Source organism: Panthera tigris, chromosome D3 (genome assembly GCF_018350195.1).
Source record: "Panthera tigris isolate Pti1 chromosome D3, P.tigris_Pti1_mat1.1, whole genome shotgun sequence".
Taxonomy (NCBI): Eukaryota; Metazoa; Chordata; class Mammalia; order Carnivora; family Felidae; genus Panthera; species Panthera tigris.
The window spans coordinates 11921212-11945378 of NC_056671.1; the positions used below are offsets into that span (position 1 = coordinate 11921212).

At 46.2% G+C, this 24167-nt stretch overlaps 1 long non-coding RNA gene across 3 annotated transcripts in view; it reads left to right on the plus strand.

Moving 5' to 3' along the window:
• LOC107179397 overlaps window positions 1-24167 on the plus strand; it is a 243158-nt gene that overhangs the window by 111800 nt on the left and 107191 nt on the right. For all 3 annotated transcript variants that reach the window (XR_006209867.1, XR_006209865.1, XR_006209866.1), the window contains exon 4: window positions 7951-8159. This is a non-coding gene — a long non-coding RNA (uncharacterized LOC107179397). The remainder of the gene's footprint in view (window positions 1-7950; window positions 8160-24167) is intronic.

The window sequence follows — 24167 nt, forward strand, 5'->3', positions numbered from 1 at the left end:
GCTGCACTGAGTATGGGGGGGCAGATATCTCTTAGAGATCCTGTGAAATACCCGGATGTGGAATTTGGGGAGCGTCCGGTGGTTCTATTTTTCATTATTTGAGGAAGCCCCATACCGTTTTCCACCCTGGCGACGCCAATTTCCATTCCCACCAACGGCGCACATCCTGGCTGGCATGCGTTATTTTTAGTTTTTGTTTTTTTGAGAATAGCCCTTCTACCAGGTGCGAGGTGATAGCCCCTTGTGGTTTTGATTTGCATTTGCCTGATGATGAGTGATGTGGAGCGCCTTTTCCTGTGTCTCTTGGGCATTCATGTGTCGCCTTTGGAGACATGTCTAGTGAGGTGTTTATATATACTTTGGATAGTAGCCTTCATCAGATACATGGCTTGCGCGTACTTCCCTTCATTCCATAGGGATGAATGTTCATTTTGTTGATTGTTGCTTTTCCCGTGAAGAAGCGTTTCAGTTTGATGTAATGCCACTTGTTTATTATTGCTATGTGTGCTTTGGGGGAATACTTCCCTCAGGAGGTGGCACTTGACTCGAGTCTTCTCACTGAATTCTCACACCAACTTTCTACGTTAGCCCCGCGATGAGGATCTCGTTCTCCAGACCCTGACAGCATAGGCATCCTTTTCTGGTTCTGCCATTTACTCCATGATTCGGGACAGGTTGCTTCATTTCTTTTCCTTTTTTTAAAAAATGTTTATTTATTTTGGGAGAGACAGAGAAAGAGAACGTGAGGGAGGGGCAGAGAGAGGGGGAGAGAATCCTAAGCAGGCTCCGCACTGTCAGCGCAGAGCGTGATGCGGGGCTCAATCCCACGCACTCTGAGATCATGACCTGAGCCCAGACGAAGAGTCAGATGCTGAACCAATGGAGCCACCCAGACGCTCCAAGTTGTTTCATGTCTGAGCCTTGATTTTCTGCAAAATGGGGATGAGAGCTCAAAGATTTGTCTTGAGAATTAAGTGAGCTAATGGCACATGGTAAACATTCAACACACATAAGCTATACTGATAATAATAATAATTATTATTTTTAATGTTTATTTATTTTTGAGACACACACACACACACACACACACACACACACACACACACACAGAGTGCAAGTGGGGGAGGGGCAGAGAGAGAGGGAGACCCAGAATCGGAAGCAGGCTCCAGGCTCCGAGCTGTCAGCACAGAGCCCCACGCGGGGCTCGAACTCAAGAATCGCAAGATCATGACCTGAGCCGAAGTCGGACGCTTAATCGACTCAGGTGCCCCAGCTATAATTATTATTTACCACACACTTCCTAATTTGCAGAAAAGGCCACCGAGTCTCAGAAAGGTGAAGTAACTCGCTTAAGGTCACACAGCTAATGAGAGCGGAGCCAGGAGTTTAGCGTAGCTCGGTCTGATTTTACTCTGTGCTCTTACTCCATGTTCCATGAATTCCTACCACCCAGTCATGCACACGTGGCCTCTGGTGATGGACAGAGCACGTCCCTGTAGGTGCCACGTCACCCCTGATTTATTTTATTTTCCTCTCATTGTATTTTCTGTCGGAGAAGCTTCTCTTTCCTCTAGATGACGTTTGTTCTCTTTGGTGGGTCTCCTAGATGGACCAAAACACACACAAGCAAACTAAACGGGGTCTGTATTTGCAACCGAGAAAACACTCCACGGATGTCCGCAACTTGGGAAGAGTACAAAACAGAGAAACAATTGCCCAAGACTTGGAAAATCAGTGCTTCCTTGGCTAATATTGCCCAAGACTTGGACAGGCCATGCTTCCTGGAGAACCAGAGTGGCCCAGCATCGTTCCTGTCCACGAGAGTAGCCCCTCGTGAGAAGTTGCTGCTGTGCCTGGAAAGCCTCTTCAGAATCTCCACATTAGGTGGGTGGGAACTGGTAACATCCCTCCAATGATCCCAAAGTATGGGGAACATCACCCATCCTTACAGATGGTCTTTGCTGCACACCTGAATCTCAGCCAGTAACCATCTCACTCTCCATTCTGGGTCACCTAAAGGGGGGTCCCCAAACTTTGCTCCACGGTAGAGCACTACTCCCAAGAGGTGGTCCTTGACCAACAAGGTCCTGAGGTCAGAAATGACTAGAAGCCCCACCTACTGCTCCTCTGACTTCGAGTTGCTCGCTCATCTGGAACTCAGGTGCCTTCTAATTCCCCGCTCTGTGAATCTTAGCACATCACTTGCGTTTGGGAGAACAGCGAGGGAGAGGAAGGCAGAAGAGAAACCCCCTTCCCTCTAAGAGAATTTCCTGGAAATAGCACACAGCCCTTCTGTCGAAACTTTATTGATCTAAACTTAGTCCCACGGCTTCTCTTGGCTGTAAGAAGCTGGAGAGAAGTGGCTTTTAGCTGGGACATAACCCCCTTGTTAAAAGTGAGGGTGCTGACATTGAGGAAGAGGAGAGATGTCAGAACAGACATCTAGCGCCCCGCGGCCGGCCACAGTCCACTTCTTACCAAACACTGGACACAGGAATGACCGACACTTAACATATTTATTATTTACCAGGCACTGTGGTATACACTCTGCATCTCATTAGTCCTCAGATCAACCTGTTGAAATCAGTACTGCCATGTTACAGATGAGGAAACCAAGGCTAAGAGAGGTTAAGTGATTTTCCCAAGGATGCACAGCTAGAAAGTAGCACAGAAACAGTTGGATTCCACCTTGGTTTTGCAAAACAAGTGAACACAAAACACCATGCCGTTAACATATTAATCCATTTATAACCCAGGATCTAGGTTCCAGGCTCTTCCTCTGTCTTTACCTTATTTGCCTGAAGGACTGCTATTCACCTGTGAAGACCTATCACAAATGTCCCTTCTGTGAAATTTTCTTTAAAGCCGCCAACCTCTATGATGTGACACACCACCGTTCATTCATTTTTCCAACAATCGTTTGTTGACATCGCTCGTGTATTAATCCTGGCTCTAGGGGATACAAGAAAGGGCAAAAACACATGCCTGTCCTCTACATTTGTTAATCTCTTAGAACACTGAGAGTAACACTTCACCCAACAGAACTTTCTGGAGTGTTGGAAATGTTCTATGTCTGTGCCATCCAATATGGTAGCCCCCAGCCTGTGAAACTACCGAGCGCCTGAAGAGTGGCTAGTGAAAGAACTGAATTTTCAATTTTATTTAATGTTGATTAAATTCACACTAAAAACTGACAAAACCCGGCAACTGGAAGGTTTTGCGGTACGTTTGGAATGACTTTCGCTGGCGAAGCTACCCCTTTCACCTGTAAATTTATGAATTCCAAATAAAGATCAAGAACGTTGCAATGCAAAGTTAGCAAAATCAGGTGTACTGTTAGTTTTAAAATACACATCCTTGTGAAGGCTTAAGGCTGAGGAAAGAATATAAAGTAGCTCATTATGTTTATGCTGATCACGTGATGAAATGATATTTTAAATACATTAGGTTAAATTAAAGATTTATTAAAATTAACTTCACCGATTTTTCCTTTTTTATTGTTTTATTTTTATCATTAAACATTTTTTAAATTTTATTTTTAATTTTTTTTTTAATTTACATCCAAATTAGTTAGCATACAGTGCAACAATGATTTCAGGAGTAGCTTCCTTAGTGCCCCTTCCCCATGTAGCCCATCCCCCCTCCCACAGCCCCTCCAGTAACCCTCAGTTTGTTCTCCATAGTTATGAGTCTCGTCAGTCTTGTCACCCTCCCTGTTTTTATATGATTTTTCTTCCCTTCCCTTATGTTCATCTGTTTTGTCTCTTAAAGTCTTCATATGAGTGAAGTCATATGATTTTTGTCTTTCTCTGACTGACTAATTTCACTCAGCTTATTACCCTCCAGTTCCATCCACGCAGTTGCAAATGGCAAGATTTCATTCTTTTTGATTGGTGAGTAATACTCCTTTGTATATACATACCACATCTTCTTTATCCATTCATCCATCGGTGGACATTCGGGCTCTTTCCATCCTTTGGCTATTGTCGATAGTGCTGCTATAAACATGGGGTGCACATGCCCCTTCGAAACAACACACCTGTATCCCTTGGATAAATACCTCGTAGTGCAATTGATGGGTCGAAGGGTAGTTCTGTTTTTAGTTTTTTGAGGAGCCTCCATACTGTTTTCCAGAGTGGCTGCACCAGCTTGCATTCCCATCATTTAAAAAAATTTTAAGTTATTTTTTAAGTTTATTTCTTTTGAGAGAGACTGAGAGAGCGTAAGTGGAGGATGGGCAGAGAGAGAGAGGGAGACAGAGACTCCCAAGCAGCCTCTGCACTGACAGTGGGGTTCAAACTCATGAAACCGTGAGATCACGACCTGAGTCAAAACCAAGAGTGATGCTGAACTGACTGCTGTAACCGACTGAGCCACCCAGGCACCCCATGGGGCTACTGGAACTTTGAAAATGACAGATGTGGCCTGCCTCGGACACAGCTGGGCTAGACTGTCGTGAATTACCGCAGCATATGCACGAGCCCGCGTGGCCAAGTCTGACCAAAGACCATTTTATAGTCCGTCCTTTCTGCTGATGAACAGATACCTCTTTGTACTCACCTCTGCTCTTCTACACCAGGCCCTCATTTCACAGCCAGTGGAAGAACGAAGGAAGATCTCTGCACAACCTGAATGAAGTGTTCTCCCCACTTCTGGGCTTCACCACTCCTTCCGGAAGCTTCCGTCTCACGTGGGAGGCTTCCCTAGCTGTTGCCCGCTTCGTCAGAGAGCCCGTAGTTTCTGACCCGAGATATTTTTCTTATGTTCCATCTCCAGCCAAGATCTCAGAGCTCACGTCCACCTGGAGATATGGAAGTCAAGGATCTTCCACTTGACTTCATTCATTCATTCATTCATTCATCTGGCCAATAGTAATGGAATGCCTACTGAGTGCCCTGCACTGCTCTAGGGGGGTGTGGATGCAACGGTTCAGGAGCCCCTGACACTGTCCACATCCTAACTGGGCGAGGAAAAACCCAAATCACAAGAAACCTGTTGATCCTTTAATGAAGGATTTCCTTCCCTATGATCTTTCACTTGTTATTCTCCTGGAGAGAGAGAATTCATTCTCCTTTTGTTGTTTGCCCTTTCCCTCCGAGGCAAGGTTAGGGAGAGCCAAGATTTGTAAGATTTGTGATGAAGTCCTTGTTGTCACAGGGACAGGTTCCGGGATGTCGGGGGGTGGGGAGGTGGGAGGAAAGATCGCTGCAAGCCGGGCCCCAGAAATTAGCCAATCCACCCAACGCTCTTAACGACCTTCTCCGTCTCCAGTTCTTGACAGATAATCAAGATTAGTCAGCAGGAGAATTGACTGTGGTTCTTTAAAGTAGCATATAATTATAATGGTTAGTACTTAAGGGGTATCTTTTCTTTCACGCTCTTTTAGCACCATTAGGAGCCCTAAGTCCATAATCTTGGCAGTTTTCACTACATTACTATTATTTTTTAAAATTAAATTGTATAATGACCTACTTGAACAACACTTAAAAAAATGTTAATGTTTGTTTATTTTTGAGAGAGAGGGAGAGACAGAGTGCCAGCGGGAGTGGGGCAGAGAGAGAGGGAGACACAGAATCCGAAGCAGAGTCCAGGCTCTGAGCTGTCAGCACAGAGCCCGATGCGGGGCTCCGAACCCACACACTGTGAGATCGTGACCTGAGCCGAAGTCGGACCTTAACTGACTGAGTCACCCAGGCACCCATTGAACAACAGTTTTAACGAGGCTTTTTATTAAAACAAAACAAAACAAAACAAAACAAAACAAAACAAAACCCTAATCTTCTACTCAATGTTCTTCTCTGTCCCCTCTGTTTCAGTTTGCTAAAACTTTATGACCCTACTGTGTGCTGCTTGAAGGCCCGGACATGTCACCGTGTCATGCTTATATAGTGCCATATAAATGCTTTTCTTTTTCTTTTTTTGCTTTGGTTTAAGAGATAAGGCTGTTCCATTCCCCTATCCATTCATTGCTCCATTCACAGTGTGTTGAGTTAGCCAAGGAATTTTTAGTTTTTGAGAGTAAGGTTTACCATAAATCATGCAAAGAAAAGATCATGTTTGGAGGCCACTGAAGGATGTGGAATGTAGCAAGGGCTGTGCCAGATGTCACAAGGTCTTGGAACCAGGATCTCCAAAACTCAGGACCCAAGATGACTTCGTCCATCTCTTCTGATTCACGTGGCTTCTCACCTCGGTTTCTCTCTCTCTGTATATCAACTTGTTCTCTTTTCTCTGACTCTTCTGTTTCCTTGCATAATGGCCAGACATGGCCCCAATACTGAGATCTCGAGAAGGAAACACTGATTGGTTCCATTGGGGTCATGTTCTCCCCTTTGGCCCAATCAGCTGTGGACATTGATAAAGGTGTGTCCGGCCCATAAATTCCTTAGGAAAAGAAGTCGATGGCTCAGCCACTTTGGGAAACAGTTCCACAGGTTCTCAGAAAGTTAAACAAGGACTTGGCTTGTGACCCAGCAATTCCGCTCATGTATTTACCCAAGGAAAATGAAACGTGCATCCACATATAACTTGCACAAGAATGCTTGTAGCAGTCAATAAATGCAAGAAATGTCCATCAGCTGGTGAACAGAAAAGCCACGTGGTTTTGCCAGGCAATGGAATGCTCTTGGGCAATATACAAAGACATGAAGCATGGATGTATGCTACAACCCAGGTGAACCTCAAAGACACTACGTTAAGTCAGAGAAGCTAGACGCAAAAGGCCATACGTTGCGTGAGTCCACTTACATGAATGTCCTGAAAAGGCAAATTTATAGAGACAGAGGGTAGACTCCTGGTGGCCTGGAGCTGGCAGTGGGAATAAGGAGTAACTACAAATAGAGATTGGGTTTCTTTTTGGGTGGAGGGCAGTTTCAAAATTAGATTGTGGTGATGGTTGCACAACACTGTAAATACGCTAAAAGTATTTAGTTGTTTACTTTCAGTGGGTAAATTTTACGATACGGAAATTATTTCTCAATAAACCACCTGGGGAGCCCCCTCCGTCTGCATCCCTGGTAGATGGGGTTCCCTCCAGCTGCGCCAAGCTGCAGGGTGAAATCCTGCCTCTGTGTCATTGTTTCTATCATTCCTTCCTCCTACCACACCCTCCCTGCCCACATTTGAATGATGGGCCTTTGTGCCACACCTCATTGGTCATTAGCAACTTTCGGCATCAGAAATTTCTCTTTTCTATGAACTGCTTGCTCTTCAGGACCGCCGTTGCCTGGACTCATGCTACTTCTTTTTAAAATAGTGTCTCAGTCCCAAATATCTTCTGTTTCCCCCCTTTCCCCCCAGAACCCAATCTACCCTTCCCACCCTGTTCTCAGCCCCTGGAATCTGATATATATGGACAGCATCAATGGGCTCCCTTGCCCTCTGGCTTCTGTTGGGTTTAGCCAACGGGCTTCTGTTGGGTTTGGCCCCGGTTGGGGTCGGAGGGAAGGAATTGAATGAGGCTAGACTATTTAGCCCCTGGATCCAAAGTGGTAAGATGGCCTGTCCTGGATGTCGTGCTCTTCAGCCGAAGACCACTGTTCTTCTCAAGGGTTCCAGCTCCACACGATCTCCTCCGCCCCATCCAGCCCTCCCCTGAGACCTTCTAGGCACAGATGTGGTACCAACTCTTTGCAGCCCTGCGTTACTGTACTATTCTTTATGGTTCCCAACCATACAAGCCTTTGTAAATAGTCTCTTTGTAAGTAAATCTTCTTCACGTAGTCATATTTCAAGGGTGCCATTTCCTGTGGAGATTTTGACTGCCACAGCCTTCCTCTCCTTCTCTCCACCCCCTCTCTACTTTCCTTTTCTTCCTGGCTTCATATATTTATGTCCTTGTTGTCGGTTTCTCCCTACGAGTCAGAACAACTGCTTCTGGTTGCCACAAGAGAAAACCCCCGAAACTCCGTGCCTCGCTCCATAAACTTTTATTTCTCTTTCATGTCGCAGTCCTCTGTGTGTGGGAAGCCCTTCTCCATCTTCTTGCTCGTCCACGGGAGCACGTGGCCCCTGAAAGCCGGCCATTTTGGCCCATGTTCCCATTGAGCAGAGCCGAGTCATGTGACCCCAACCTAATCGCAAGGGTGGCTGGGAAACACGGAAGCGCACACGGAAGTCTGCTGAGCACCATTGCCTCCGCCATCCTCCCCTATTAGAAGGTAAGCTCCCTGAGGGAAGGGACTTGGGCATCCTTGTCACCACTGTCTCCCAGCAGCTGCCACGTGTTGAACACCTGCGAGGCTCGGATGCATGAATAAATGAAGACGGGCATGAATGACGCCTTCCTCTCTGAAATTTTCATCCAATTCTCAGCAAGATGCTCTGATGTAAAGTTCATCGTGAGGGCTAGAACCCTATCTCGCTAATGGCGTTTTCAGTCTTATTCGGATAGGGACTAATCTTGACGTGCTTTGGATTCACACTTTAACCCACCCCCAATCCCTTGCGGATGTCCTTCTCTTTGACCCTGTATTTGGGATAATGACTCCTGTATTTCCCATAGTTCCCCAGAAGAAGCACTGATCACAAGACCCTAATTTATTCTGTGTGGTTTCTGTTCTTTCATTATTTTAATGATGTTACAAATACTTCTTTATTTAATGCCCTTACCATGTGCCAGGAATTAGATTCCTTGTTTCTCTGCCATGCTTTCTCTTCCTAGTTCCCTTCTTCAATCTTCTGAAACTTTTAGGGCCTCGAGGCAATGACCCCCGATGACCCTAACATCCATAGATAATGGCTTCTAAGTACATCTGAGAAACTCCCGCAAGTTACTTTTTCTGGGATGGTTTGTGAGGAGTCTGTGAAACTACGGCTTTGTGGCCAAAAATCCAGTTTCTTGGTCCCGGACTCTGTCTCTAGATTTGGCCTTGGTCCCAAGAGGATTTGGGGATAGAGTGTGGACGCCTCCATAAGGGCTCAATACCCCGAGTGGAGACATAGCTCAAACCACAGATCCTAGGCCCTCATTTTGCATGCTGTGTTCAGAGAGAGTTCTATACGAGGTCAAAAAGTGTTCTATCAGAAAGGTATTCCTGGTGAAAGAAATTTGGGAAAAACTGCTTGGTCCACCTCCCTTTTGGAAACTCACAACTTAAAGCAAAGGCTCTGAAAAGGCCTGGAAATAAACAAAGCAAAAAGCAAGCAAACTTATTCGCTTTTGTTTGGCCTAGTTTATCCCACACGTATTCCACCATGGATCCCATTTTCATGCAATGTGTGTTAACATCTTGTGGACTTACAATCCTTCTGAGCAGTTTTGGAAACTCTGTCTCTACCTCTGTGATTTCCGGTTCTTAGGTCCATCCTGCAACCTTTTCCATATGTCAGAATTAAGGCTCCGAGATGTAAAGTAGCTTTTGTACGGTAACTTAAGCTCGTGAGTAGCACAGCTAGAACCTGAGCCCCTGCCCAGTGGGTTGAAAGCCCATATATTTTTGCCTCTGTCCTGTACTCTCCCCCCTGCATGGTGAGCTGCCTGGGATCCATGTTAATTATTCGATAAAAATAATTTGTAATTAATCGTCGATCGCCTGTCAGTGAATACTATTCTGAAGAACTCGAAGACAGTTTCTTCGCAGCTCCAACGGTCTGCTTTGCATTATCAATTTGTTAAGAAACTCTCTTTTTGGTCGAGCTGTGCAAAAGGAAACTTCCATCCAGACTGTCTGAATTATCCCCAAATTCTGAACTGATGGCATCCAAATGAATAAGACTTTACAGAACTGCACTTGGAGAGTTGATTGGATTTGTCAGTTTTCCTGTGGATATAAAGCCCTGGGTGGCTTGACTGCAAGTATGCTAGAACATAAATAATCACCAGATTTTCAGGTGAATTCCACAGAGTCCACAGGAAAAAGAAAACTCAGGCTATTCGTTTGGGAATCTACAGGCTATCTGAGAAAACCCTGCACATAATCCCAAAGTATGAGCTCAACGATGAGCGTGTTTGAAACAAAACAAAACAAAACAAAACAAAACAAACCAGATTGATCTCTTTCTTTTCTTTTTTTGTTTCTTTTCTTTTTTTGAAGCCAAAGTACTTTGCAGCAACCAGTGTTAAGATTTAACAGCCAAGAAGGTCAAGGTGATGAACTTCCAAGTGTTCTTGGACACCAGGCAACTAGTCAACTCCCCAAACCCCAAAATGCGAGAGAGGGTCAGAAAGCAAGGAAAACATGTTTTCATAACTAAAAAGATTACATCTTGGGTCGGTCCATTTATTTATTTATTTCCCGCAAAGGGGTTTCTAGAATGTCACGTCTCTTGGCTTCCGGATGGCTTCTTCCTATGTTTCAAGGAGGGTGAGCTATGGGGCAAGGCCTCGCAACACTAGACTTGGACTTCTCTCGTTTATGTTTTCCAGAGGCTCCGTGCTCTGATGTGATGAAAGATCTGACCCGGGAATTTCAAGTTCATGAGTGGGGCGGGGAGGGGAAGGGGGGGGGCCCGGAGGCTTCCCAACCCCAGCTTCCGTCTGCCCCCATTGGCTGGACTCCAGCGACGTTCATTCTTGAAGGGTTAGGTCAGCGCTGCAGTTCTCTAGTGGATTCATGTTCCCTTACAAAGAAACGGCTTGTGCTTCTTTCTGGAACTTGAGGTGTGCGAGGCGTTTATAGTTCATCCTCAGCAGAGCTCGCAGTGGGCGTCACCACCTGCTCTTGCATTCGGTGGGCACTAACTGAGCATCTACTCGTGCCAGGCACTGCCGAGCACTGAGGGTGTCAGGAACAGACGACATCATCTCTGTCCTCTTGAGAATTCCCGTATTGTTTTGAATTATGTGACACCCGCTTCTGCCGTAGGTCACTTGGCCTCAGAGGCAAGGATTGTATTAGGAGTCATCTCTTCCAGTCTTCTCATTTGATAGGTGGGACGACAAAGGTCCAGACAGGAGGAAGGGGCTCGCTCAAGGTCACCCAGTGGATTAGTTACAAAACCTAGAGAAGGATCCAGTTTTCTGGCTTTCCAGCCCAAAGCTCTTTCCCTTGTACTCCGATGCCTCCCCAGTTCATTCAGTTGGGCTTTGCTGAGCTCTCTCTCACTAGGCACCACGAGCCGTGTTCGGCGCCCCATGAATCCCAAAGTTGTCACTCAAGAAACTGAAGATCCACACTGGAGGTGATGGATCCTTGAGCCATTAGTTGGGAAACGCGGAGAAAGGTTAGACGTGGGAATCCGATAGTCTTGGATTTAAATCCTCGCCTTCCATTCACTCATCCTGTTCTTTTGGGCAAGTAGTTTGAGCTTTTATGAGGCTCAGTTTTCGCATCTTTGAAACAGGAGTGTTGATAGTAACTCCCACCTATGAGTGTTGGGCGAAGAAGCAGTCCTATATGGAAAATGTTTTGCAAAGTTCCTGGCACAAAACAGGGAACCCTGCGTGGTTGTCATGAATCATAAGTACGGTGATAAATGCTATAGATGGTTATACGTAGTGTTCTGGAAATACATAGGAAGGAACAGCTAATTATGTCCCCAGGCTGGGATAAGAGAAAGGGACTCTTTTTTTTTCTTTTTTTTTCTATTGGATTTTTCTGCCTGATTGATGTGCAGGCAGGGTGTATATTTTACGGCTGAAGTCTCTGTGTAGACATTTCTACACTGAGAAGTTCGTTTTCCTGTAAGAAGCGACAAAGCTAAAAACGGACGTTGAGTGCACAACAGGACCCTTCCGTTGCTGACTAGCCAGATAACAGGCTTTTTTAATGGCTCTGTCCACTTGCTCTAAGTACGTGGACAGCCCATGTCCAGAGGATGATCTAAGACATAGAAGTTCTTAAAAAGGTTTATGAATCATCAGAGATCAAATGGGTTGAGTCATCCAGCATTATATACTTTTTTTTGTGTGTTGGAATTGCTTTGAAAACGGGTAATGCTATCAAGGTCATTCTCTGGTGTTGCTCAAGCAGTTGGTATTGACAAACATTTCCCAAAGCCTGCTTTGTGGAACACTAGACCCGTGATGTGCTTGGGAACTTTGGGCACAACGCATACCCGGATTGTCCCAGGGTATCTGAGAGCGAATGCACCGTATGATCCATGAGGAAAGAATCCAATTTGTGTTTTTAAACCCAGGAGAATTGTCTTTAATCCCCAGATTATGAGGTCTGTGAGTACAGGAATTATACCTCCCTTTTTCTCTGTTGTAACCCAGCAACTAGCACAATTTGGGATGTAGCACAAATGGGATGTAGTGTCCACTTAATACATATTTATTAAAAATAAGTACATGTTTCCCAAACTTGCCTGACCACTGAAGCCCCCTTTTTGTCCATGGTATATGTAACAGCATCTTGCTGAAGGAAAGGAAAGTTTCCTTCAAACCCAAATAGCAAAATTGGCTCCACGAAGATGTCTTAGGGTGGAATTGGTGGGAGGGTTGTATTGGTGGAGCTCTGGACCCCCAACCCTTATCTCAACCTGCGCATCCTTGCCGTCATGGTAACCGCTTTGTACCTTAGGATTTCTTCTGAATTAAGAGTTAGGTGTTTATCATACACTTGAAATACACTATTCCAGAAGGAATTGGATTCCCAGGGGATGTTCATATAACCAAAGGGAATGATCAAGGTTGGGCTTGACAGATTTAGCTAGATGTGTTTTAAGAAAAAGTGTGCCTCTAAAACTCATTTGATTATAGATTCACTCGTTTGTCTGTATTTATTGAATGTGTCTAGGGCCAGACACTCTTCTAGATCTTGAAGATACAGGGAAGTCTGGTAGATAAGGTCTCTGACCTCAAGGAGCTGGCAGTTGGCGGGACAGGGGGATACTGGTTAGGAAACCAGGGGGCAGTCACGTGACAAGCATGCTTTCCCAAAGACACACACGATGCGAGGGTGGTATAATGGTGAGATCAGAGTGAGGGCGCTCACAGGAGGTTAGCGGTGTGTATAGAAAGACCTGTACCGGAAGGAGCCACTAGAGTTCAGACCCAGACGACATCTGAAGACCAAAAAGGAGGGCATCCGCAAGCGCAAAGACATTGAGGCGGGAACAAAATTGGCGCACTCAGAGAAGGTGAAGCAAAGCAGGGTGGCCAGAGGACAGCAAGCTAGGGGGCGAAATGAAATCGAAGATATTCACAGCACCTTACCAGTGCCAAGCACGGCACCGTGGATACCTGGTGAATGTGCACATTTATATAACGAATTAATTGCACTCTTCCATCCCCGTTCTCCATAATCTTTGGTTCCCTTGTTTGTTCATGTTTTAGAAGATAAAGCTATTTTTTTTTTTTAAGAGCTAGATACCGTTTTTGCTCTTCTGGTGAGTCTGACCATATCCGATGTGATATCAGGTGATAAATTTTGCCGGTTAACTTCCTCGCGAGGCGTCTATTACAGAAGGAAGAGGCCCATGAAGGACCCGTGACGTGGCCAACCTCGCGCAGGGCACTTCTCAGAAACCAGGGGTGGGGACCCACCTTCTCACCTTGCGATTGAGCTCCTGGCTGGAAGGATTAACTGATCCACTTAACTCCATTTACTTTGACATGCTCACACTTGAACTTTCCCCAGTATGACGTGCTCAGTTCCCCAAATGTGGGATTTTAAGTGAAACCCTGACATTTAGCTCTAGGGCTCAACAGCAGTACTTAAATCCCCCAATTAGAAGCAGAAATGGAGATGAAATGGTCCCAAGGAATCTGGAGACACAACAGTTTCAAAAGGCAGCAACAGGCCGGGGCAGAGAGAGAGAGAGAAGTTTTCGATCTCACACCAAGAATGTGGAGCTAAATGAGAGCCATTGGAAGGCTCTGGGGGTTGTAAAATGGAATTCTCTCTTGTACAGTACGCAAGAGTTATTAAGTGTGTATACGAGACTCCTGTTTTACTTCACGTACATGATTATTTTATACTGGCGAGTTTGGAAAGAGTTATAGGCTGAGAACTGGCCAAGACACAAGATGAGCAGTGGGGAGCGGGGTGAGAGCTGCAGGGTTGCTGTTGGGGGCTCGGGCTACTTGGGGAAAGCCAACGCGAGGTCCATCGTGGATCGGGGGGGGGGTTGGGGAGAAGTGGAGTGCGGCACCGGGCTTTGTATAGGCTCATCTCCAAAAAGGCATCCCGGGCTTGGTCTTCGTGGGACAGTGCCAGGTGTGAGAATTGGGAGAACAGAATCTGGACCCAAGCCCAGCCAACTGGGTTTGGCCCACCAAGGTCTAGAGACCAGGAATATAAAGAATTTGGATTGGACTTGCTTGGCTTTAAGACACGAGAGGGACCATGAGCCGTTCTCAACACACTCGGTGACTTCCAAAGTGAGAAATACATTATGTTTCTGAACGACGTCCAGGAGGCAGGGAGCTGGGGAGAGAGAGCTGCTTTGGGAGAGGCCCAATTACCAACAGCTTGGGCTGGTTGCATCTTTCGCGGGTTACATTCCTTTTTAAAGGAGGCAGGGCTCTGGCATCAGAACAATTTGGATCCCTAGTTTTGCTTCTAAATTCCGTGACCTTGAGAATGTTAATTAATCTCTCTGGCCTCAGTTTTGCCGATTGTAAAATGGGGGTTAGAACGTCTACTGGGGCGCCTGGCCTGGGTGGCTCAGTCGCTTGAGCGTCCGACTCCTGATTTTGGCTCAGGTCATGATCCCGGGGATGTGGGATCAAGCCCCGTGTCGGGCTCCTCGCTGGGCATTGGAGCCTGCTTAGGATTCTCTCTCTCTCTCTCTCTCTCTCTGCCCCTCTCCCCTGCTCTCTTTCTCTCTCTAAAGTAAAAACAAACAAAGAATCCCCCACATCTACTTGTACTGAAGATATAATATGGCAGAGGATACACAAAGTTGAGCCATCACTCAATAATAATGATTTATCTTAATAGTAATGTGAACAAAGGACAATCGATTGCGCTGGGTGGGAGGCCTGACTGGCAGTGTGTATGAAATCTCTTGTTTGTTGAGCAGGACTCTCTTCCTCTCTGTTCTTTGTGCCCTAGGCTCACTGTGGCACAGCTACAAAAGCCTTACAAAACCTTGTTGAGTTGACAACGTGGTTTTTATAGCTTGGAAAGAGGCTGTCTTCCTGGGGACCTGCCTCCCACTCCTGGGTGACTTAGGTGCTGTGGTCTTCAGACTGGCTGAACGCCAATCATATCGGGCCCAAAGCTTGCTAAGATACGCTTCCATTTAAGATATACTTGTAGCCCTAATCCTTCGAAGTGACAACTTTCCTCAAGGGGAAAAAAAATCATTTATAACTATGTGTTCCGGAGACACGGAATCCACCTCTTGACGGAGCTTAAACGAGATAGACGTTTATTTCTCTCTCACGCAAGGTGGTTTCCACTTCGTAAGGGCCGTGCAGAGACACAGACGCCTTCTGTCTTGCCCCTCGTCCCACGACCCAAGATGGTACGTGACCACCTGCATATTCTAGGCAGAGGAAAGAAGACAAGAAGGCGGAGGCATGACCCTTCCTTTTAAGGGCATAACCGTTGGTCAGATTGGAGTCGTGGGACGGGTCCGACTGCAAGGGAAAGTGGGTAACGAATGTAGTCTTTGTTCTCTGTCCATGTGCCTTGCTAACCATCAGGGATTCTTAAGAGGAAAGGGGCAATAGATTTTGCCAGGCAATTGGCCATCCAGGCCTTAGTTTCCTTCTTGACCAAGCTGGGTTGTAAAGTAGGTATAATACTGTAATAATTCCAACTTCACAGGGCCATCGGGAGCTGGGGCGATACATGCAGAATACCTATTCCAGAATCTGTGGCTCGTAGCCAACCTTTGGCCCCCTCCTCTCCCTCCTTATCTCATTGTGCTCTACCTAGACGGTAGCAGGTCCTGGAATGTTTCTTGTCCTTAGCTTGCTACATGCCTGTTCCTCCCAGACTGTGAGGTCTTAAGAATAGGGACCATGCTCAAAGAAACACTTGGCATTTTGAGTAGATTGCATTGTGTCTGGAACAGACTAGGTTCTTGGTAATGTTTGCTCTAATAAATACATACACACACGCAAAAATGGAAAACCACTGTCGATGAAGCCAGACATGACCATGAAGGGTACATGTATGCTGGCCCAAGAAGGCACCCTGCATTCCGGATTCTGCACTAAAGTTTCTTACATGGGTTAACTTATTCATTCATCATTAGCAGATACCGTCGTTACTTTGCTTTTCAGGCAAGGTCTTCTCAGGTTTTCCAGTCACCTCTACAAGGGTCCCTTGGAATGAGGTCCAGCATTTTATGCGACATACTTTGTAAACTACCAATTTCATTTCCCTCCTTCCAGTACAGGGGGAAAACCAAGGCCAGCGCTGGAAGGGATCTGTTCGAGTTTAGATCGGAAGTGTAGAAAGTGTCCCAGTGCCCAGTTTAAGACTATATGCCACGAATCTCCAAGAAAGCCGTCAGACACATTCAACCAGGTCACCCAAACTCAAGAGTAGGAGGTCACAGTTCAGTTACTGTGAATTACAGCTTCAGATAACTAAAGAGAACACATTGATTATTTAAGACTGTTGTGGTTAGGCAAAAATATATGTGGCCAGTATTTGGAGTCAGAACTTTTGTTGCGATCTGTGCTTTGAAAGGCAGACATGTTTATTTATCCTAAGAGCTTGCAAAGTGCCAGCTCCCCAGCAGCGAATAATTCAATGACTCAGATGCAAACCCCAAACTCCAAACTGGCTCAGGAGAAGTGGCGATTATGGAAAATCCTGCTTCATCTAGCCCACGGAACTGACCACCCGGGAGCTGGCAAACAGACCTCAAAGCAGGAAAGAAATAGAAGTGTCCAAAGAAGAAATGGAAAACACAACCTAGAAACAAACCGAGCCTTGAGCAAGACCATGAGTGAGCTGAGTCGGGGGTAATATTCCAGGGTGGTTTCTCAAGGCTGCTGGGCCCCGGCGTTCTCTGTGGGGATGCATTGTGAAGACAAACATGTCTATTGTAAAGGACTTCAGAGAATTTGTATCCCAGGAACGTTGGACGATTGTCTTAAATCTGCGATTGCAAAGCCCATGTCCACTTTGGCCGGGCGGGGAATGTAGGTGAATAAGTGAGCCGGGCGTAAGATGATCAAATGCAGCTGGTCATAAGGCCCAGGGTTGATGGGGAGCTGTGGGGAGCGTGGCAGCCACAGCAAGCTTGCCTCAATTAGAGAGAGCAGCTGCCCGCCCCTAGCCAATTGTTGCTGCATGGAAATGTGGGTCCAGTGTTGATAGATCCTGCACCTTGTCAAAAGAATCTCAAAACCTTAGATTTTCATGAGCAATCTGCTTTTTAAAAGATTGTCAGCTAATGCACAATTCAAAAGCCATCTGGAAGCTCTCTCCTCCTGTGCATCCACATGACCGCCAATGGTGGCCGTGGACCGTCTGTTGTGACTCCCTATTTAAGACCCCTGGAGTAGACAGAGGACCTCTGATTCTACCCCTACATTCTATACAGGTGACAAATGGACCTTGGGATTCATCTTAAGTCCCACGACCGTGGCAGTGGCAGGGCTGGGTTCTGCTTTTCTTTCCCTTGCGGTGCAGATTCTGGACCTGTCCGTCTTCCAGAATGGAACAACTGTAGGTACTGACTAAACACAAGCTAAGTCTCCTGCCTTTCATGGAGAAAAGCAAATCCCACCCTAGTTCTTAACGATAGTGATGCTGGTGGTGACAATGATAATAAATACCCGGTAGAACGCTCTGGGTGGCAAGTAACAGGAAACCCTGATTCAGGTTGACTTAATACATGAAATTCTTATCTGTCGTACCTGGAAGATCAGAGGAAGGACGGGTGCCAGGTTCAGTGTGATCAATGACATTATCAAGAGTCTGGGTCCTTTCTGTTTTTCTGCTTTGTGGGCCTCATTTTGCTTCATCCCCAGACTCCCTCCCTCCCACCCTTCCATCCTTCCCTTCTCTTCCTCCTCCTCCTGCTCCTTCCTTCCTTTCTTCTTCTTCTTCTTCTCCTCCTCCTCCTCCTCCTCCTCCTCCTCCCCCCTTCTTCTTCTTCTTCTTCTTCTTCTTCTCTCTCTCTCTCTCTCTCTCTCTCTCAATAAGGCTGCCAATACCAAGTGACTCTGTATGCTTTATTGTTCTATCTGGAAAAAGAGAACAAAAAAAATCTTAAAACTTCTCCCTCAGACATGGACTATAGATCTTCTCTTCCATCTAGTTGAGCCAACTGTCCATTCCTGGACCGATACCAGTAGACAAGGAGAGCTGTGTGCTGACTGGATGAACGGTGCAGTCTCCTTTAGGAACTGCGATGGGACCAGTGGGAGAAGGGTTGGTATGTCTGTGGTTACCTTCCTCTTCAGCTAGACACCTTGGCTCTTCTCAGAGGCCAGTGAGCCAACTTATGAATCTTCAGAATAGCCTCGTGGTGGGCTGGACCCTGGGCTTTCCCACAAATATCCCAGAGGCCTGGCTCTCTGTTTTTCTAGCAAACCTACTTTAAGGCAGAATTTCTCAACCTTTCATAGTACCAGAAGCCCCAAGGAACCTGATAAAAAAATGAACATTCTAGTTCCCCATCCCAGAGAAGTCTGGTTCAGGAGGTCAGAGAATCTGTATCTTTCACAAGCTTTCCAGACAATTTTGATTTGGGTGGTCAGGTATCGTACTTTAAGAGATGCTTCCCTAGACTATGAAAACTGGATGTCCCGCAACTCAGGAGTATAGAAGGAGTAGCCATCAGGGAAATGCTTAGGCTCGTGAAATTTCTTTCTTGTGATTCCCTTTGAATTCTTGGAATAAGAACACTTCATCGGAGTTTGCACGCGTGGTTTTTCTGGAGTGCATTGAAGGAACCTTTGGAAAAGAGTGAGGAAGTGCTGGAAGGAAGATGAGAGGAATGTCCTCTGTCCCTTCAGCTTCTACGCGTGTCCGGAATCATCCTCGGTGCATGGGTCACAAGATATTGGAAACCGGGATGTCTTGATTGTAATTCATCAGTGGAACCCTATTTGTGGATGCTAGCCACTGCGTGAATTAGGTCGTTCTGTGAATAAATAGAGCTGAATCCCCAGTGACAAAATGCTTTTATTTCCATTCTCACTTCATTGTTCTGATAGCTGGAGGGAGTTTGGGGCTAGTATGTAAGCCTCTGCACAACCTGCTATCTCCCTTTTTGACGAAGAGACAGCAGAGCTTGGGCTCAGGGGCTTGAAATGTAATATCAGCATAATTCTATTAACTTTAATATAATTAAAAGCATTGAGCTATCATTTAATTACACTGCTTTGCTTCCATCAAGTGTCTGATAGGATAGATGCTAGATTAGGCAGACCTAAAAAAAAAAAAAAATCCCAGTGGCCTAAAACAACACAGCCTTATGTGATATTTAGACTACTGAACCAATCGCTCAGGGCCCTGGGCGGATGGAGTGGCCACTGTCTCAAACATTGTCAGTTTTCCTGGTACAGCAAGAGAAGTCTGAACGTTCTCCTACTGGCTGTGAAATACCGTGGCCTGAATATGACACCCGGGGCTTCTGCTCACAGCCCATTGGCCAGAACTAGTCACGTGGCCCCACTCAATGCCAAGGGCTCATGTGACTAGGGTGATAGACACGGAAACATTTGATCAAGAGCACAGACGTCTACCGCCCAGTGTGGTTGTTTGGTCTGTCTTTCAGCCACTTTTCTTCCACTGTTTTCTTCCGGATTCTCAGGGCGGGCACCTTGCCTGGGGCTGCCTTAACATAGATGTTCATGCAGGACTGTAATGGGACAGCCCAGGCCTTGCTTCTGGGTTCAGTCCCTTCCGGTCTATGTAACTTTGGTCAAGTCACTTCACCCCATTGGTCCTCAGTTTCCTCATGTAAAGCGGGATAATAATCATAACAACACCGACTTCAGCCGTTCGTTGAGAGATTGGAAGTGTTAATATACAGAAAACACAACATTGTGGCCCATAGCACGTGCTCAGTAAATGCTCATTATGGCTTGACGTGCCCTGCATCCAATTAGTTCCGTAAACCATTACAATGAAGTGTGATGGGGCTGTCGTATAGGGGTGCACAGGGTGCAGGGGTGCCTAGCACTGGGAAGGGATCCAGTTTCGGGCTCTGTGAGACACTGTTCTCCCTAAAGAAGCAGGGATTGAGGAGGAAGCATAGTTAGCCAGGTGAATAGTGTGGCAATGTATGTTCTAGGCAGAGGGAGCGGCCAAGGTGTGGACAGCTCCTTTCCCCAGATGCTCTGATGCTTTTCTTTTGATGCCTTGTGAGCGATGCTGGGTTCTTGGCTCTTGCAGAAGTCCTGATTCTCAAGAAGGGTCCTCGGCTTCCAGACCAGTCTATGTCTTTCCCATTGGATGTTAATTTCCCGTGGCCCAAGACCAGTTTGCTGAGATCTTGGAACTACTCTCTCAGGATAGCCGGGGCTTGACTGCCACCCATGGTGTACTGGGCTTTTCTTAGAGGATTTTTGGAAACATGGGGACTAGAGACATTAGGGATTGGATGACTCTAGTGAGTGAGGGATTTTCAGAGCCTAGAAAGCTGGGGTGTTTGTGTGCCTATCGTGGCCAGAGTTAAGGAGAAGCTAACTGAGGAAGATGCTAGAAGGCTGTACCCACAGGCAGTTCTTATAAAAGGCAAAAAATGGCCAAGTTCTGGTTAAGAACTAAGTCATGGCCTCGCTCATTTCATGCCTTTACCTTCCCCTGTCACTTTGGCTTGGATTTGTTCACCAGGAACCCTCCACTAAGCGTGTGGCTTTAAGAAAATTGCCTTGAACCCTGGTCTTGGCTGCCACAGCCGCCCCACTGAAACTCTGATGGGGCCAGTGGGTGGCATCATTTGGCTGGCAGCCCAGTCGGAATGTCATTCGCTGAACAACACTGACCTTCTGGGAGGAACGTCCACTTGACCGCCAGGCAAGAGCAAAGGACACTGTGGCGAGGCACATTGGAAGTTTCCTGCTCTCCAGGAATCACGAGTCAAACAAGCGTGAGGCGGACCAATTAACGAAAGCAACAATCAAGGCAGCGGGATTTGCCATCATGACTTGAATCCCTGCTGTGCGTCCGTCACTGCCACAGGGCCTGGCTGTAGATGATGTCACCCAATTCCCACAACAACCTGGAAAGGGAAGCATGATTTCAAGGATCCTCTGCTCTATCTGATTTGACACAGCTCGTTTGAGGGAATAGCCATGGCCAAATGCAAAAATCACGGTTTGGGTTACTAAGAAACATGCATCGTATGTGCCCCAGACCTCCACCCTGTCCCTGGCTGTGTCACTCGTCTCCTCCCCCAAGAAACAGTTTAAGGAGTTAATATTTTTACCGTTTTGACCTTGTCCCCCGAAAGGAAATGTCCTGTACGTTAGCACCGATGTCCCCATTTTGAGATGACTGAGCTGAGGCTGAGAGATGTCAAGTCACACAGAGTTCCCAAGAGGCAGAGCTGAGATCGTTTTCTTAATGTCATCCTTTTGTTTTGACATCATCTCAGACATGCCCAGAAGTTGGGAAGGATCCCTTTCTTACCCCTTCCCCAGTGGACCCAAATGTTAATGTTTTTTCGCATTCCTTTTTCTTTCCCCTTCCTTTTTTTTTCCCCCTTCTGAACCATTTGAGATTCAGTTGCAGATTGAATGCTCCCTTTTACCTCTAGGTATTTTTGTGTTTATTTCCTAAACACGAGAACAGTCTCTTCTGTAATCCCAGTGCCGCTGTTCAAATCAGGTAACGGATATTGATACAGATACGGTATCATTATCTAGTCTACAGACTTTGTATTTCACCAATTGACAAATCGCCCCAATAATGTCCTTCGCAGCAACTGATAAGAAAGAAGAAAGAGCAGAGAGAGGCGGGGGGGGGGGGGGTGGTGGGGAGAAGAAAAGAACAAAGGCAAAAAGAAGGAAAAGAAAAAAATTCTTGAACCACTCGATGTATTTATGTGTCGTTGCCTCTGGAGTCTCTCTGTTAATCTGGAAGAGTTTCCTTAGTCTTTCTTTGTGTTTTGTGGCAGAAACAGCTTTGAAAAAGGACAGGCCAGTTATTTCGTAGAAGGTCCATGGGTTTGGATTTGTGGCGTGAGATCTATGTTATGTGCTTTTGGCAGGAACACCATAGAAGTGTTGCCGTGTACTTCCCAGCACATCATGTGGGAGGCACATGACATAAAGACTTGTCCTAGGATTGGTGATGTTGGCTTTGGTCATTTGGTTAAGGTGGTGTCTATGATTTCCTCTGGGATCAGGAAGTATTTTGGAGCGAAATCGTTTGAAACCCTGTGAAGATCAGAGCCGGGACTTTCCACCCAGTAAGTCTGACTCCAGAACCGACAATTATCTGTTACGCTTACCATCTCCCTATACAGCTGGCATTTAGTCAGGATTTACCAGGCACTGTGCGAAGCAAATTCAATGCATTCTTCCTTTCTTTTTTTTTTTTTTACGTTTATTTATTTTTGAGACAGAGAGAGAGAGAGACAGAGCATGAACGGGGGAGGGTCAGAGAGAGAGAGGGAGACACAGAATATGAAACAGGCTCCAGGCTCTGAACTGTCAGCCCAGAGCCCGACGCGGGGCTCAACCTCATGGACCGCGAGATCACGACCTGAGCCGAAGTCGGACGCTTCACCGACTGAGCCACCCAGGCGCCCCAATGCATTCATTCTTTTTAAAGTTTGTTGATTTACGTTGAGAGAGAGAGAGAAGGAGAGAGGGAGAGCAAGCATGAGCACGGGAGGGACAGAGAGAGAGGGAGAGACAGAATCCCAAGAGCCCAACTTGGGGCTCAAACTCACAGGCCATGAGATCATGACCTGATCTCAAGAGCTGGACGCTTAACTGACAGAGCCGCCCAGGGGGCCCCGTGCATTCTTTCTTTTAACTCAGAATAATTTGCAGCGTGATAGGGACCCCATCTATCACACTCAGTCTTCATCGGCATTATACACTGTACTCAGGATGCAGAAGACTTCATCAGCTCTCGCTAAAATAGACCCCAGTTTTATCCGCTGGCCAGAGAATCCAAACTGGGAGCTCAAATGGCACTCACAGATTCCCAAGGAGCAGATGTCCCCAGAAGTCTTATCCAAACAAAACCCGGGCCAGAGATGTGAACTAATAGGGGAAAATCCATGTGCGTGCGATGCCGAAAAGTGTCTGGATGTACCAAAGGAATGGCTTTTTATGAGATTTAATATTCCCCTCACTGGAGACACATTGCTATCAAATAATAAACAGCAGAGTCTACGGTGTTGATCTTTAAAGTAAACCCTATCCCTATTAGCTTATCTACCCAAGTATTAAAACTAATAAAATAATAAACTTTATGACATAGACACTTAGCTCAATTCCATTCTGCCCCCACTTCTAACTACAGTTTTCTCCTTCTATGACTGTTGGTTGTTTCAGCCATTTCCTGCTTATCATTAAACTATCTGGAACATTTTCATGTGTTTGGATGACAGTTTTCAGTTGCCCTGGGATATTTTTATCTTTCTTTCTCTCTCTTTCTCACTATCCTCTCCCCTCTGTTCTCTGACTCTGTCTCTTTCTGTTTTGCTTTACATTGAACCTTATTGTCTCTCTTTCCTTCGCCCCATGTTTGACTTCTGCAGCCTGTCAATCCCAGCAGGCAAGAACGTCTCCTTATCAGGTTCAGGATCACCTGCATCTTGGGGGCCCTTGTGAGCTTACTAAAGGGAAAGGAGAAAGAGTAACTGAGGAGGAGCATGGGAGACTCAATATTCATTCAGGCAACATTTGGTCTGAGGTCTCTGAAGGCCTGGCAACGTCATGTTATAAGGTTGAGGCAGGTCAAGGAGGAGAGGAGAGGAGAGGAGAGGAGAGGAGGGGAGAGGAGGGGAGAGGAGGGGAGAGGAGGGGAGAGGAAGGAAGAAAAAGAAAAGAAGAAAAAAGAAAGAAAGAAAGAAAGAAAGAGAAAGAGAAAGAAAGAAAGAAAAAGAGAAAGAAAGAAAGAAAGAGAAAGAAAGAAAGAAAAAGAGAAAGAAAGAAAGAGAGAAAGAAAGAAAAAGAAAGAGAAAGAAAGAAAGAAAAAAGAGAAAGAAAGAAAGAAAGAAAGAAAGAAAAGAAAGAAAGAGAAAAAGAAGGGGGAGGAGAGGGGAAGGAAGGGAAGAGAAGGAAAGGGGAGGGTGGGGAAGGGGAGGGGAGGAAAGGGGAGGGGAGGGAAGGGAAGGGCAACAATGTACAGAAGGGTTGCTTCTTACATGGGTGGTTAACTCCATGAAGAGCGAGGGCG